The 13,949-nt window shown below is 37.4% G+C and overlaps 1 long non-coding RNA gene across 2 annotated transcripts in view; it reads left to right on the forward strand.

The window, feature by feature from the left end:
* LOC147375417 (uncharacterized) overlaps positions 1 to 13,692 on the forward strand; it is a 59,672-nt gene extending 45,980 nt beyond the window's left edge. For both annotated transcript variants that reach the window (XR_015161539.1, XR_015161543.1), the window contains one exon: positions 13,246 to 13,692. This is a non-coding gene — a long non-coding RNA (uncharacterized LOC147375417). The remainder of the gene's footprint in view (positions 1 to 13,245) is intronic.
* Positions 13,693 to 13,949: the final 257 nt, after the last annotated feature.

Here is a 13,949-nt window from a genome sequence, read left to right on the forward strand (position 1 = left end):
CACTCTGTCTCTCCTACATGACTGTTGTTTTCCATCTACCTTTCCCAGCTCTGCCGGTGCTTCAGCTGATCTCTGCCCACTCATTACTGATGTCTAAATTTAGCTGTAACCTCTTCTAGTCCTTGTGGGCTTTTAATTGTCTATTTGGCTGTCTTCAAAGATGTCTGCTCTGAAATAATTGTAATCAAGCCTACCACATACAGTTGTTTAGATTTTGTACTACACACTGTAATTTATACTAATATCACCCCCAAAAGTGTGAAACATACAACCTACACAGCTGTCCCAGGTGTCCCTGAATTAAATCAGAGAAATTTCCTTTTCTTTCAAGTGTTTCTCATTTTATTAAACTATTTTTAAAAAGTAATTGTTGAGATTTTAACAAAATATAGTTAATTTACAATATTGTGTTTTTTTCAAGTACACCTCAAAAGGATTCCGTTATACATATATACATGTGTTCTTTTTCAGACTATCTTCCATTACTGTTTATTACTAGATACTGAGTACAGTTCCCTGTGCCTCACGGTAGGTCCTTAATAGTTATCTACTTAAATATAGTAGTATGTACATATTCATCTCAAAGTCTTAATTTATCCCCTGCCCCACTGGCGCCATGCCCTTTGATACCATAAGTTTGTTTTCTATATTTGTGAGTTTATTTTTGGTTTGTAAATAAGTTCATTTATATCATTTTTAGGTTCCACATATAAATTATATCATGAGATATTTGTTTTTTTCTGACTTACTTCACTTAATATCACAATCTGTAGGAACATCCACAATGCTGCAAATGGCATTATTTTGTTCCTTTTGTGGCTCAGAAATATTCCACCGTGTATAAGTAACACATATTCTTTATCCATTCATCTGTTGATGAACATTTAGGTTGCTTCCATGTCTTCGCTATTGAAAATAGTACTATGAACGACCGGCTATCTTTTCAAATTAGAGTTTTCTTTAAATATATGCCCAAGAGTGGGATTGCACAGTCATAAGGCAACTGTATTTTTATTTTTTTAAATACTTAAAATCTACATTGTAAGAAATAAATTCACACAACCTAAACAAGGTACATCTCTCCCATTCTCTACTTTTCTGAGCTCCTCCCCAGAGGTAATCACTATTAACTAATTCTTGTTTTTCTTTCTCCTGTGCACAGTCTTGAGTTTCAGTAATAATTAACCCTTGAAATAGCCCCACTTTCACGTCATTTGCAAATTCTGTTGCCTCTACCTGGAACATTCTTTCTTTCCCTGCCTTTCTGGTAAATTCCATTTTATCATTTAATTTCAGGAAAGGCAACCTTAGCCACACAAGTTAATTATTTAATCCCTATCAGATCAGTCTTCTGACTCCAAACATACCTATCTGCCTTCCACATTTCTTATATCTCAAACACTTAAAACTTAACATTCACAAGCAAATCTGTGATCTTTCCCTGTAAGCTTTATCTTTCTTTGGTACTCCCTAGCTCAGTGAATTCACTACCATTTATCCAGTTAAACAAGTCAGAAACCTAGAAGTCATCTCAGACACTTGCTTCTTCCTTACCCTCCCATCCTGTCCACCTTCCAAGTTTGGTAAATATTACATTTTCCCTTTCTCCTCAACCAACTCATTTTTCTTTCTACTTAAACCACCACCACCAATCCAGCTACTATTATTTCTTATTTGAAATATTGTTATAAATTTTAACTCATACACTTATATCCAATATCTTACCCTGATCCATTCTGCACACTAGAGTCTGAAAGATCTTCTGGAAATGAAAATTCAATATGTCATCTTCCTTCTTAAAAAAAAAAAAAACTTTGCATATCCTGTCATTGTTTGTAGCACAGCTTAGAACACCCTGTGTGATCTGGCCCCTTCCAAACTTCATAAACACATTTTCCCAACACTTACTGTTCAGTTCACTTAAGTCGCTCAGTTGTGCCCAACTCTTTGGGACCCCATGGACTGCAGCACACCAGGTTCCCCTGTCCATCACCAACTCCCAAAGCTTGCTCAAATTCATGTCCATAGAGTTGGTGATGCCATGCAACCATCTCATCCTCTGTTGTCCCATTCTCCCCCTGCCTTCAACCTTTCCCAGTAGCAGGGTCTTTTCCAATGAGTCAGCTCTTCGCATCAGGTAGTCAAAGTATTGGAGTTTCAGCTTCAGCATTAGATCTTCCAATGAGTATTCAGGACTGATTTTCTTTAGAATTGACTGGTTGATCTTCTTGCAGTCCAAGGGACTCACAAGAGTCTTCTCCAACACCACAGTTCAAAAGCATCAATTCTTAGGCGCTCAGCTTTCTTTATAGTCTAATTCTCATGTCCATACATGACTACTGGAAAAACCATAACTTTGACTAGACAGACCTTTGTTGGGAAAGTAATGTCTCTGTTTTTTAATATGCTGTCTAGGTTGGTCTTGGCTTTTCTTCCAAGGAGGAAGCATCTTTTAATTTCATGGCTGTAGTCACCATCTGCAGTGATTTTGGAGCACTCCCCCCAAAAAACGTCTCTCCCTGTTTCCACTGTTTCCCCATCTATTTGCCATGAAGTGATGGAACCAGATGCCATGATCTTAGTTTTCTGAAGTTTTATTTTTTTTAAGCCAACTTTTTTCTCTCCTCTTTCACTTTTGTAAGGAGGCTCGTCCGTTCTTCTTCACTCTCTGCCATAATGGTGGTATCATCTGCATATCTGAGGTTATTGATATTTCTCCCAGAGATCTTGATTCCAGCTTGTGATTCATTTAACCTGGCATTTTGCATGATGTACTTTGTATATCAGTTAAGTAAACGGGGTGACAATATATAGCCTTGACATACTCCTTTCCTGATTTGGAGCCAGTCTGTTGTTCCATGCCCAGTTCTAACTGTTCTTTCTTGACCTCTATACAGATTTCTCATGAGGCAGGTCAGATGGTCTGGTATTCCCATCTCTTTAAGAATTTTCCACAGTTTGTTGTGATCTACACAGTTAAAGGCTTTGGTGTAGTCAGTAAAGCAGAAGTAGATGTTTTTCTTCAACTCTCTTACTTTCTTGATGATCCAGTGGATGTTGACAATTTGATTTCTGGTTCCTCTGCCTTTTCTAAATCCAGCTTGAACATCTGGAAGTTCATGGTTCATGTACTGTTGAAGCCTGGCTTGGAGATTTTTGAGCATTCCTTTGCTAGCGTGTGAGATGAATGCAATTGTGCAGTAGTTTGAACATTCTTTGGCCTTGCCTTTCTTTGGGATTGGAATGAAAACTGACCAAAAAAGAAAAAGGATGAAGATGTCCACACACTGTTTCTACCTTCTCGTTTTAGCTACCCTGTTCCTCTTTCAGATTACTGCTTATTAAAATCATATACCATAGTATTAGTCTTGGTTACATATTTCAATGAAGAGTGATAAGCAAGACTTTCTGTCTTTCATACAGGTATCCACACTTTGCCTCCTCAGAATTTCATTCTATTCCAGTCTCTCAATGCATCAGTGTTGGTACTTGGACATGGCCCAGTCTAGAAAGCTTCATGGAACGTGCACCTGATGACTCAATTGGCTAAAGCATAATTAAACAGAGAAGTACATGTCATGCAGCAGGTCTGTGAAAATAACATTCAGTTCTTCCTCCCTAAGGAGGAAGGCCTTTTGTAAGCCTAGTGGAACAATATCTGTTTTGGTCTGCTCTTCAGCTCATTAATACATCATTCAAATTGTTCAGATCTCTTTCTAAGTCTTTCTCCCATTGTGGACCCAAGACAACCTCATTCTGAGGCACTGATTATTTGCAGCAGGGCTCTTCATACTACCTTACACAAAATTCTAAACTTCTGCTCATGCTGTTCCTTAGCGTTTACTTTAAACATTGAAGTTTCTTTAAAGAATTGATAAGGAAATTTCACTTGCTTCCAAGACACTGACAGGTGATAGGTAGAGAGTTACTAATTATGAGTCTTGATTCTGAATATAGGATCCAGCAGCTTTTTTTTTTTTTTTTGTAGTCTATGTACTCAGCCCAAGTGTCTCATATTTTTCTGTTAGGGTTTAGTATGTGGTTGTTTCCCTCCCTGTCTTTAAAAAATTTTTTTGGTATGGCAGGAAAATGTATTTTAAGATTTCTTGAGTTAAGAAGGTAAATTCCTGGCTGAAGTCCAAGATTAAAACAGACTCCCTCACTGGGGAGATACCTGGACAACAGTATATTTCCCATGCAGCATCATTAAACCTCCTCCTTGCTGCCCTAGTTCCCAATTTTATTGTTTAACCAGTTCGTGCTGACAGACTTGTGGGCTTCAGGTCTGCCTGACTGCCAAGTGCACGTTATTCCATCATGGTACATTCCATTCCATTCTCTAGGAGGAGGTGTTTTAAGTGATGCCAAGTGAGAAATTACTGCTTACATTTCTACCTGAATCTTCCATTCTTTTAGGGATTAATTTTTTCCTCCAGTTAGCAATCACCATCCCACAGTTTCTGCCTTTCCAGATCTTATGAAATTTTCAAGATCTGATTTCTTTCTTCTGGATAATAGGCACTCCTTGCGGTTTTGAAGTTTCATCAATTTTGGAGTTTATTTTTAAGTTATTTTGTTGAGAAGAGTAGTTAGTGTCACTTGATGACAACTCTGTAATTATCTAGCTTCTTGGATGTTTCTTTGTTTCAGGGGTGTCAATAATTTCTTTTTATTTAAATTGTTAATAACCTGACAAATTAGTAATGATTTTCCCTGAGGGAAGAAACTAGATCTTTCTTCTATTGGATTCTCAGGAAATAGCCAAAAACCAGGGCACAGAATTGTCACTTTATAAACAGTTATTGCTTATTCTAACTACAAGTGAAAAATACCCATCAAATCATAGCCCTACTGGGGTGCTGCAGTCTGTGAGGTAGCAAAGAGTCAGACATGACTTAGCAAATGAACAACAAAAAAACATGCAAAGTGATGAAGCTAGAAGATGGCAGAGTGGTTTGTGATAAGCAGTATAGTATACAAAAATGTACAGTGTTGTTAAAAACATGGATTTTGGGGTCATACAGACCCAAGCGCAAATCCTGGCTAAGCCACTGGATAACTATATGACCTGGGTAAATTAATCACATCTCTAAGCCTTTGTCTTCTCATCTGTAGAATGTAGGATAAAAACATCTATCTTAGGGAGTTGTTATGAAAACTGAGCAAGATAATGCATGAAAGTGTAAAGCATAATATCTAGTTCATACTAACATATGTCTTATGTTACTTATCACCAGTAGTATCAATATTAGTACTTATCATGTATGGATGTGAGAGTTGGATCATTAAAAAGGCTGAGCACTGAAGAATTGATGCTTTGAACTGTGGTGCTAGAGAAGACTCTTAAGAGTCCCTTGGACTGCAAAGAGATCAAACCAGGCAGCCCTAAAGGAAATCAACCTTGAATATTCATTGGGAGGGCTTATACTGAAGCTGAAGCTCCAAAACTTTGGCCATTTGGTGCAAAGAGCCGACTCACTGGAAAAGACCCTGTTGTTGGGAATGATTGAGGGCAGGAAGAAAAGGAGGCAGCAGAGGTTGAGATGGTTGGATAGCATCATCATCCCACTGGGCATGAATTTGAGCAAACTCCGGGAGATAGTAGAGGATAGAGCCTGGCACGCTGCAGTCCATGGGGTCACAAAGAGTCAGACATGACTTAGCGACTGAACAACAACAAAATGTCAATTTTGAAAGAGCAAGACTCCCTGGATCCAACCCGGCACAATACCTTTGCATCTGCCTCTTATTGACAGCTATTGATTAAGTGGCCTGTGTCAGGTAAGGTCCTTTGGGATGCAGATGAAAAGACAGGATATACAAGAGTCTTACTGAGGGAATTATTATGAAGGATAAAGGAGGGAATAGGAGAGGGTAGGTGATACAGGTTTAATAACTTTGAAAGGAGAATAGGAATGCAGGAGCATTAGATAGAATCTCTGACTGCAGTTCTGAGTATAGCCAAGTCAATGCAGAGCAAAAGTTGGAGGAATTCCACTTGGGCCAGGAGCAGACTGGCTTTAGTGACACTGCTGTGCTCAGTCATGGCCTGGGAGCAGCCTGAGTGAAGTGTGGCATTGGCATGAATGTCAAGGTAGCTCTGAAGATGCTGAAACAGCATCATCTACACCACATGAAGCAGATTTTCTTAGAAGGAGATCTGAGCAATGTACCTCCATACCAACCACGTGGTCTTAGACTCATTATTCTACCTGATGAAATCTCACCTTGTCATCTGTGACATGAGAAACAAAATCTCTATGGAGATTGTGCAAGATTTCATTTAGATGATTTACATGGAGTGTCTGGAACATAGTCAAGTGTAGAGAAAATGTCCATTCCTTTCCTTACCCTCTAGTTTCATCTTCTGTCTGTAACTTCTCATCCCTTAAAGATAGATTCCCAATCTTTTCTGAACAACTCCAGTATGACATTTTCACCTAATAGCTAAACATCTTAAAATCTTCAGCTTTCGAGGCTTCCCTGGTAGTCCACTGGTTAAGAATCTGTCCTGAAATGCACGGGGCACCAGTTGAATCCTTGGTCCAGGAAGATCCCACATGCCATGAGATGGGTGAGTCCATGTGCCACCATAATGAGCCTGTGCTCTGGAGCCTGTGAGTCTCAGCTACTGAAGCCTCCACACACTAGAGCCCATGCTCTGCAGCAAGAGAAGGCAACATGCACTGAGAAGCCCTTACACCACAACAAGAGAGGAGCAACTTTTTGCTGAAACTAGAAAGCACACACACAGCAACAAAGACCCAGCACAGCTGTAAATAAATAAATGTGAAAAATATTTTAAAACATCTTCAGTTTTGCTTTGGTCATTCAATCTTTTGGTCAAGCATACTAGAATCGAATTATTCATATAATGGCTCTGGCCATCCTATTCCTTTTTCTAGATATAAACAGCTTCAAAAAAAAAAGAAAAGAAACAGAGAAATGAAAAACAATTCATATTTTGGCATTAGATTTCTTTTTCCTTGAGGGAATAAAGCCTGCTTCTTTTTGAGATTAAATATTTTATGTGAATGCTATGTTTTGAATACTTTGTCCCATTCAAATCTTTGGGGCACATTCAAAAAATAAAACTATTTAGGTCAGAGAATATGAGTTGAGGGGAAAGATCACTATCTTGAGCCTATTGGAGTTCTTAGAAAGAAACTCTTCTGAATTCTAGCCCACCAATAGACCACACAAAGGGGAAGAGGTTGAAATAATTACATATTACATAGAGAAATTGAAAAACAAAACATCAATAAGAGGATTACAATTTTACAGAAGAATTTTTTACAAGCTATGGCAAGCAGAGATAGTTTTAAATGATTCTTCCTAGACAATCTTAAAATTACTATTGAGAGAAACAGATTTTGCTTTTGCTGATGCTGAATTTGTTCATATAACCTTTTGATAACAAGGGTGTTGTGTAGCATCAAAATTCTTTCATGCAGAAGCTTTCTCTCTCCCTACTCCCAACACCACCAGTTTAAATTGGTTATTTTCCAATTTCACAATGTTTTGTGGTTGTTTTTGGGTGCTTTGACAAATAAACAAAAGAAATAGTTTAATATTATTCTCTTGAGAAAGTTTCTCAATAAAGGATCTTTGTTATATGGTTGGCTTAGCAAGGCCAATCTCATCCATACCAGTTTATTCTGGATATTTATTTATTTGAATTAAGTATCATTGAGATCTATTCTATGAGACAGAAGAGACAGCACCCAGGTTCCTCTGATGGCCTGTTGAAATTCTAAGAGGTCAGATTTGCTGCTAAAGGTTTTCTAAAGTTCCTCGCCACTTACAAAAAAAAGACAGATTATTTGGGTGAAGTTTCTTTTCTATTTAGAAAAGAACCTTTTTTTAAATGTCACTACTTAGTAACATATTTCAAGATATTAAAAAATACAAAAACAATGTAAGAAGCACACATGTATCCAAAACCTAGACTTGCCAAATCTTAACATTTTGCTATGACTGCATCAAATCTTTTAAGAATGCCAAAGAATTGATGCTTCTGAACTGTGGTGTTGGAGAAGACTCTTGAGAATCCCTTGGACAGCAAGGAGATCCAGCCAGTCCATTCTAGAGGACATCAGTCCTGAATATTCATTGGAAGGACTGATGCTGAAGCTGAAACTCCAATACTTAGGGCAACTGATGGGAAGAACTGACTCATTGGAAAAGACCCTGATGCTGGAAATGATTGAAAGTGGGAGGAGAAGGGGACGACAGAGGATGAGATGGTTGGGTGGCATCACCGACTCAATGGACATGAGTTTGAGTAAGCTCCTGGAGTTGGTGATGGACAGGGAAGCCTGGCATGCTGCAGTCCTTGAGGTCACAAAGAGTTGGGCACGACTGAGCGACTGAACTGAACTGAGAGTTGTAGGCTCCTGTGATACCCTCCTTCATCTCACTCCCTTTCTGTTCTGCCCAGAGGTAACCTATCTCCAGATTTTCTTTTTCTTGTCATTAAAATTTTTATCTTATAATTTTTAAAACACTTTTTTTTTCATTTTAAGAATTGCTTTTAAATCAAGCTATCACCCTTCATTTTATTTACTTTTTTTTCACTTTTAGATAGTTTTTATTTGTAATTTTTAAACACAGAAAGAATTTGGAATAATGACACAATAAAATCTTATGTAGACTCTACCTTGAGTCAACAATTATTAACAAATTGCCACATTAAAAATATTTATTCTTTTATGTACCCTCATCAAATACTGAAGAATTTAAAGAATATACTCTACATAATCACAGTGCTATTATTACACTCAAGAAAATCAACAATTTCACAATAACTTTAAAATATCTGATGCATATTCAAATTATCCCAATTGTCACCATTTTTTATATCTGTGTGTTTTAACTGGACTCTTACTAAAATTGACACTGAATTTGATTGTTGTGTTACTTTTGTCACTTTTTAAAATTAATTATTTTAATTGGAGGCTAATTACTTTACAATATTGTAGTGGTTTTTGCCATACAGTAGTAACATGAATCAGCCATGGGTGTTGAAGTATAGTTGATTTATAATGTTATATGAGCTTCATGAGTTTTTTTAGATTAGTCTAGTTTAATTAGTTAGTTTAGTTAATTAACTAATTAAATAACTAACTTAGTTTTTTTAGATTAGTTAAGCTTCATTGGTTTTTTAGGAAAAACTCTTCTAAACTTATACAATTGTGGATATTTATCTTCTATCACTCTTAGGGTCACAAGAGGTGGAAAACATTAGTAAAATGTACTGACAAAGGTATTCCTAAAACTTCTATGATTCAGAGTCGACTTTTCAACTCATCTTGTCCTGATTTTGATGTACATCATTCCTGAACATGTGTTTATATATCTGCTATATATAAAATATATCCAAAAACAGCTCATGGAATTTTCCATGTTCTAAAAGGAATAATTTAAATGTTGTAGGCTATGTATCCAACTGAAATTTATGTTTCCATGTGGTGTGAGAGATACATTTTTATTTTTCTTTCCAAATAATTTTCCAACTTTTCTTCACGTGTAGGATATAACACATTCTATCATCTTTATCAATTTGTTCAAATTGTTAGATTTTACCAAAAGCTTTGTCTGCGTCTATTGAGGTTATCAGATTTAAAATTTTCCTTTTGGATCAGTTGTGATAGTTACATTCTTCTAGGAAATAGTCCTTTTATTCTAAGTTTTCAAATTATTTAGCAAGGCTTCACACTTAAGGTGATATTTGTGCAAAGTCCTGAAGAGCGATATCTGAGGGGAAAGTATCCAACTAGTGGTAGCAGTATTAGTTGCTCAGCTGTGTCCGACTGTTTGCAACCCCATGGGCTGCAGCCCACCAGGCTTCTCTCTGTCCATGGAATTCTCCAGGCAAGTATACTGGAGTGGGTAGCCATTCTCTTCCTCAGGGGATCTTCCCGATCCAGGCATACACTTCACTGAGTTTAAAAGTACTTATTTCGTAGTTAGCTTCTATTATCTGAGGTTTTGGGAGGTCTATTTGTATTGTGTTTTTGGGCTTCCACCTGTCTCTAATGATTGTTCCTTCACAAGCATGTGATTTTTCTCTTTGTGAGCTTTTCTTCAGTGGGGCTTTAACTTGAAAAATAATTTATATCTGCTTTTGATGGTGTGTCTGGCCAGAATGATTTTGCACCTGCTTCTTCCTGGACCTACCAAAATAACACATGTCTGGAATCGCTTTTCTCTTAATTTCTCAGCTTGCAGTTTTCCAAATCACTCATGTAACATTTATTCAAATTCCAAACCCAAATGCAGCCAGGACTTTGGGAACAAATCATCAGAGATGACAGTTTTGTTTTCATGTCCAGCCTGACAAACAGATTTTATTTGTGAATTCTTGTAATAACAGACAGATATTTTTAAGCCCTGTACTTTATTTTCATAGCCTTTGGATGGCTCTTACTTTGGAGGTTAGATATCAGCCACCTCTCTCCAACACTCTAGGACTAATGTCTCATTCATTGTCCTCTTAGGTACATGAAAGTCAAGATTTTTGTTTGTCCCAGGATCAGTTCATGAGCTTACTAGTGAAGTTTGCAGAGTTTGTTTTTTGGTTCCTGTGGATTTTCCTTTCTAGTTGACTCAGCTGTACATATAAAGGAGATTTGTTGTTTTTCAGAGATGTCTAATGTGATATATTGATAAAAATGGATACTGAACTGCCTGGCCTTTCATAATCTGTTGCTAACATTTTTCTAGTTTCATTTTCCATTTGTCACCCACAGTAGCTTCATAAGTTGACAAAGATGATAAATTATTACCTTGATTCTTCTGTTTCTGCTCCTGGATTTTTTTCCCTTTTTAATCTCTTATGTTTATATTTGCCCCATATATTACGGCCCTGCTTAAATGTCACTTCTTTCAGGAGTCCTTCCCTTATCTACCAAAGAAAAGTGATATTCTCTCTCATGGTGTCTTATCCGTACTTCTTATCTATTGGTTCCCACATCTAGTGTGCCCATTATTATGCTCTTATTTTTCTCCAACTCTACCCCACGCCCACCATTAATCTGGAAACTTTTGATCCAAGACAAGGTCTATGAGTCAGTCATTTTGTCTGTATCCCAGATGTAGTGCTATGCCTTTTAGAGTCTGAGAGCTTATTAAAAAAAAAAAAAAACTGAATTGAAGCAGAATTTCAAATAGAAACTGAAATGTGAACATAATATAAAATGTAGGGTTGTATATATCTAGGGAATGCTTGCTGCTGCTGCTGCTAAGTCGCTTCAGTTGTGTCCGACTCCGTGCGACCCCATAGATGGCAGCAAATGTATTCCGATCTTAAAAGCTAATAGTAATAATAATAGTCTAAATGGTTAAAACTTTTGTGTTTCAGGCACTCTGCTAGTGCTTCACTTAGATCATGTCTAATTCTCATGACAATTCTGAAAATCAGAAGAGGTTAAGGTAGTTGTTCAAGATCAGAGTGGTAGGAAAAGGCAGAGCTAAGACTTGGATCTAGGTCTATCTGACTTCTAAAGATGACACAAAGCAAACCTACACAAAGGCCAAAATAGAAAAAGTGGATGTTTTATTGAAGATAAAATGTTGTTCACTCCATGTAGGTGATTGGAAATTGTGGACTAAAGTAGATGGGGGTAGGCATGATGCCACTCATGTGAAGGCTCAGCTCCAGCATCATCTCCTCTGGCAAGGACTGACTTCCCCTCCCTGGTTTCCTCCTGCTGGACTTGCACAGTCCACTCTGTATTTACCTTAACTGTACTTTTATCACTTAATGTTAACAGTCTGTTTATGGGATTGTCTTTCAACTAGGCACTGACTGACTTGAAAACAGGAAACGTATTTCTTTTTTGCTCTGTTTTTCCATTTTAGTCCCATAAGATAAGTGCTTTTATCAAAAATTTCCTTATCTTGGTGATTCACCATGCAAAGTAGTGACTAAACATTCTAAGAAGTTCTGCACAAAAGGTATTTGTTTGGCCTTAATTAAAGTAGCATTTCCCAATCTTGCTCGCCCACAGAATCTTTTTCCTCAGAACACTGATTGATGTCTTGTACATCTGATGTTCCAGAAAATAAACCTTAGAAAAATAGTGTTCTTACATGATTTTCTTTCATTTTTTTAAAGTAGACCATTTTTATTTTATTTATTTTATTTTATTTTATTTTTAGGTCTGCTTTTAATGAGTATCTTTAAAAGCCTTTGCAACAGCAGGCGCAGCCCAGGGCAGCCTGGAAACCCACACTGAGGGCAACACAGCTCTCTGGCTTTCAGATGACCAAAGGCTGGATTCTTTCTGGTCTCTCTCAACAGCTGAGCATCGTGATTTTGCTAATTAAGCCGCTTTCTTCTCCTTAATTAGCTGCATGTGAATCTTGTTGGGAAGTCTTGGATCCGTGAAATAGTTTAGATTCAATCAGGAACCTTGTGAGGCTGTAACGGACTCCCAGGGCTAAAAGGACCTAAGAAATCTAAAGTAGACCATTTTTATAGTCTTTATGGAATTTGTTACAATATTACTCCTGTTCTCATGTTTTGGACTTTTTGGTTATGAGGCATGCAGGATCTAAGCTCCCTGACCAGGGACTGAACCCACACTACCTGCCCTTATGCCTTTCTTAACCACTGGACTATCAGGGAAGTCCCTCCATGACTTTCTTGAATATTCCTTTTCTCCTCGTTTTTGGGGTGACAGGTATATAGTGATAATGATAAGTGAATAATGAAATTCACTAATTTAATAATATAAAAGGGATTGTCCTCCTCCTAACTGCTTAAAAAAAAACATGAGTAGCAAGAGGTAAACTCAGAGTTGTTAAAGAAAACTGCTGTCTTGGCACAAGAATGTACTTGTCATTTCTGATTTTGAGGTAAACACACCTGCTCTGGGGTTTCGGTAGGTGGAATCCCTAAACCCAAACTTGTTGTTCACTTTGATTTCTCCTCCAGAATGCAATTCTGTTCCTTCAAGAGCATGGGCTTCTTTGTCCACACTTTCTGTGGAAGCACATAAATCCAAATGGAAGCTATAGTATTTAGAAATAGAAAATACAGGAGGAAGAGTTCAATAGTTTTCTTACTGCTAATGGCAGCCAAGGGCTGAGCCCTGTGTCATAAATGATAGGGCTGTCCAGAGGAAAAAATCCTTTGGAGGCAGTTTTTATCCCCTTTTAAATTTTTTGGGTTTAAAGAGTGGAATCTTTCAGTAGCAGAAGCAGTTGCAATCAAATGCACCTGTTTTTTATATTTCACAGCTCCTCAGGGAAAACAGAAAATGAAGATGACCTGGGGAAGAAGAGGGGTAGGGTTGCCAAGCTCCTAGCAGCACTGTTTTCCAGAAGATGTACCACGCAAAGGTGCTTTTCTTTTATAACCATTTTGGTGTCTCTTGCCACAAGAAACGACTCTTGAAAAGTTCCTTTTTCTGCAGCCATAAAGGCTTCTACTATGACCCTCAGGAAAACACTCATAAAATACACTCATGTGAGGAATTCAATGTTATTTTTCTCATGGGTCCCCAGCACACTATGTACACAGGTACAGGCCAGTATTTAATACCGAGACATTTGGAAGCAGTGCACCCCAAGATTTTCAGTGCTGAGTGTAATTATAAAACACTTATGGAAGCAGAGTTAAAAAGATGTTTTTATTCCTCAAAGTTGTTGTTGTCTTATGACTATGCATGGTAAGGAGGCAGACTCCTAAATCAAAAATAAAAGTCAATTAAAATTATTGCTGGTGACATTTTGATAAGGGAATCATAGAACTATTGAGGATCTTTTATGAATCAGCATTCTGTATTTTATTCTACTAAATTTTCATGACACTGCTATAAAGTACTTACTATTCTCATTTTACAAATGAGGAAAATACAGCTTGGAGATTAAGAGGTCACAGAGATATAGAATAGTGGAGCCAACCTTTGAAACCAAATCTTCAAGATCTCCAAGAAGTAAAG

This window comes from Bos grunniens, chromosome 3 (assembly GCF_055505025.1).
Source record: "Bos grunniens cultivar Pamir isolate PY7600 chromosome 3, Bosgru_T2T1.0, whole genome shotgun sequence".
Classification (NCBI taxonomy): domain Eukaryota; kingdom Metazoa; phylum Chordata; class Mammalia; order Artiodactyla; family Bovidae; genus Bos; species Bos grunniens.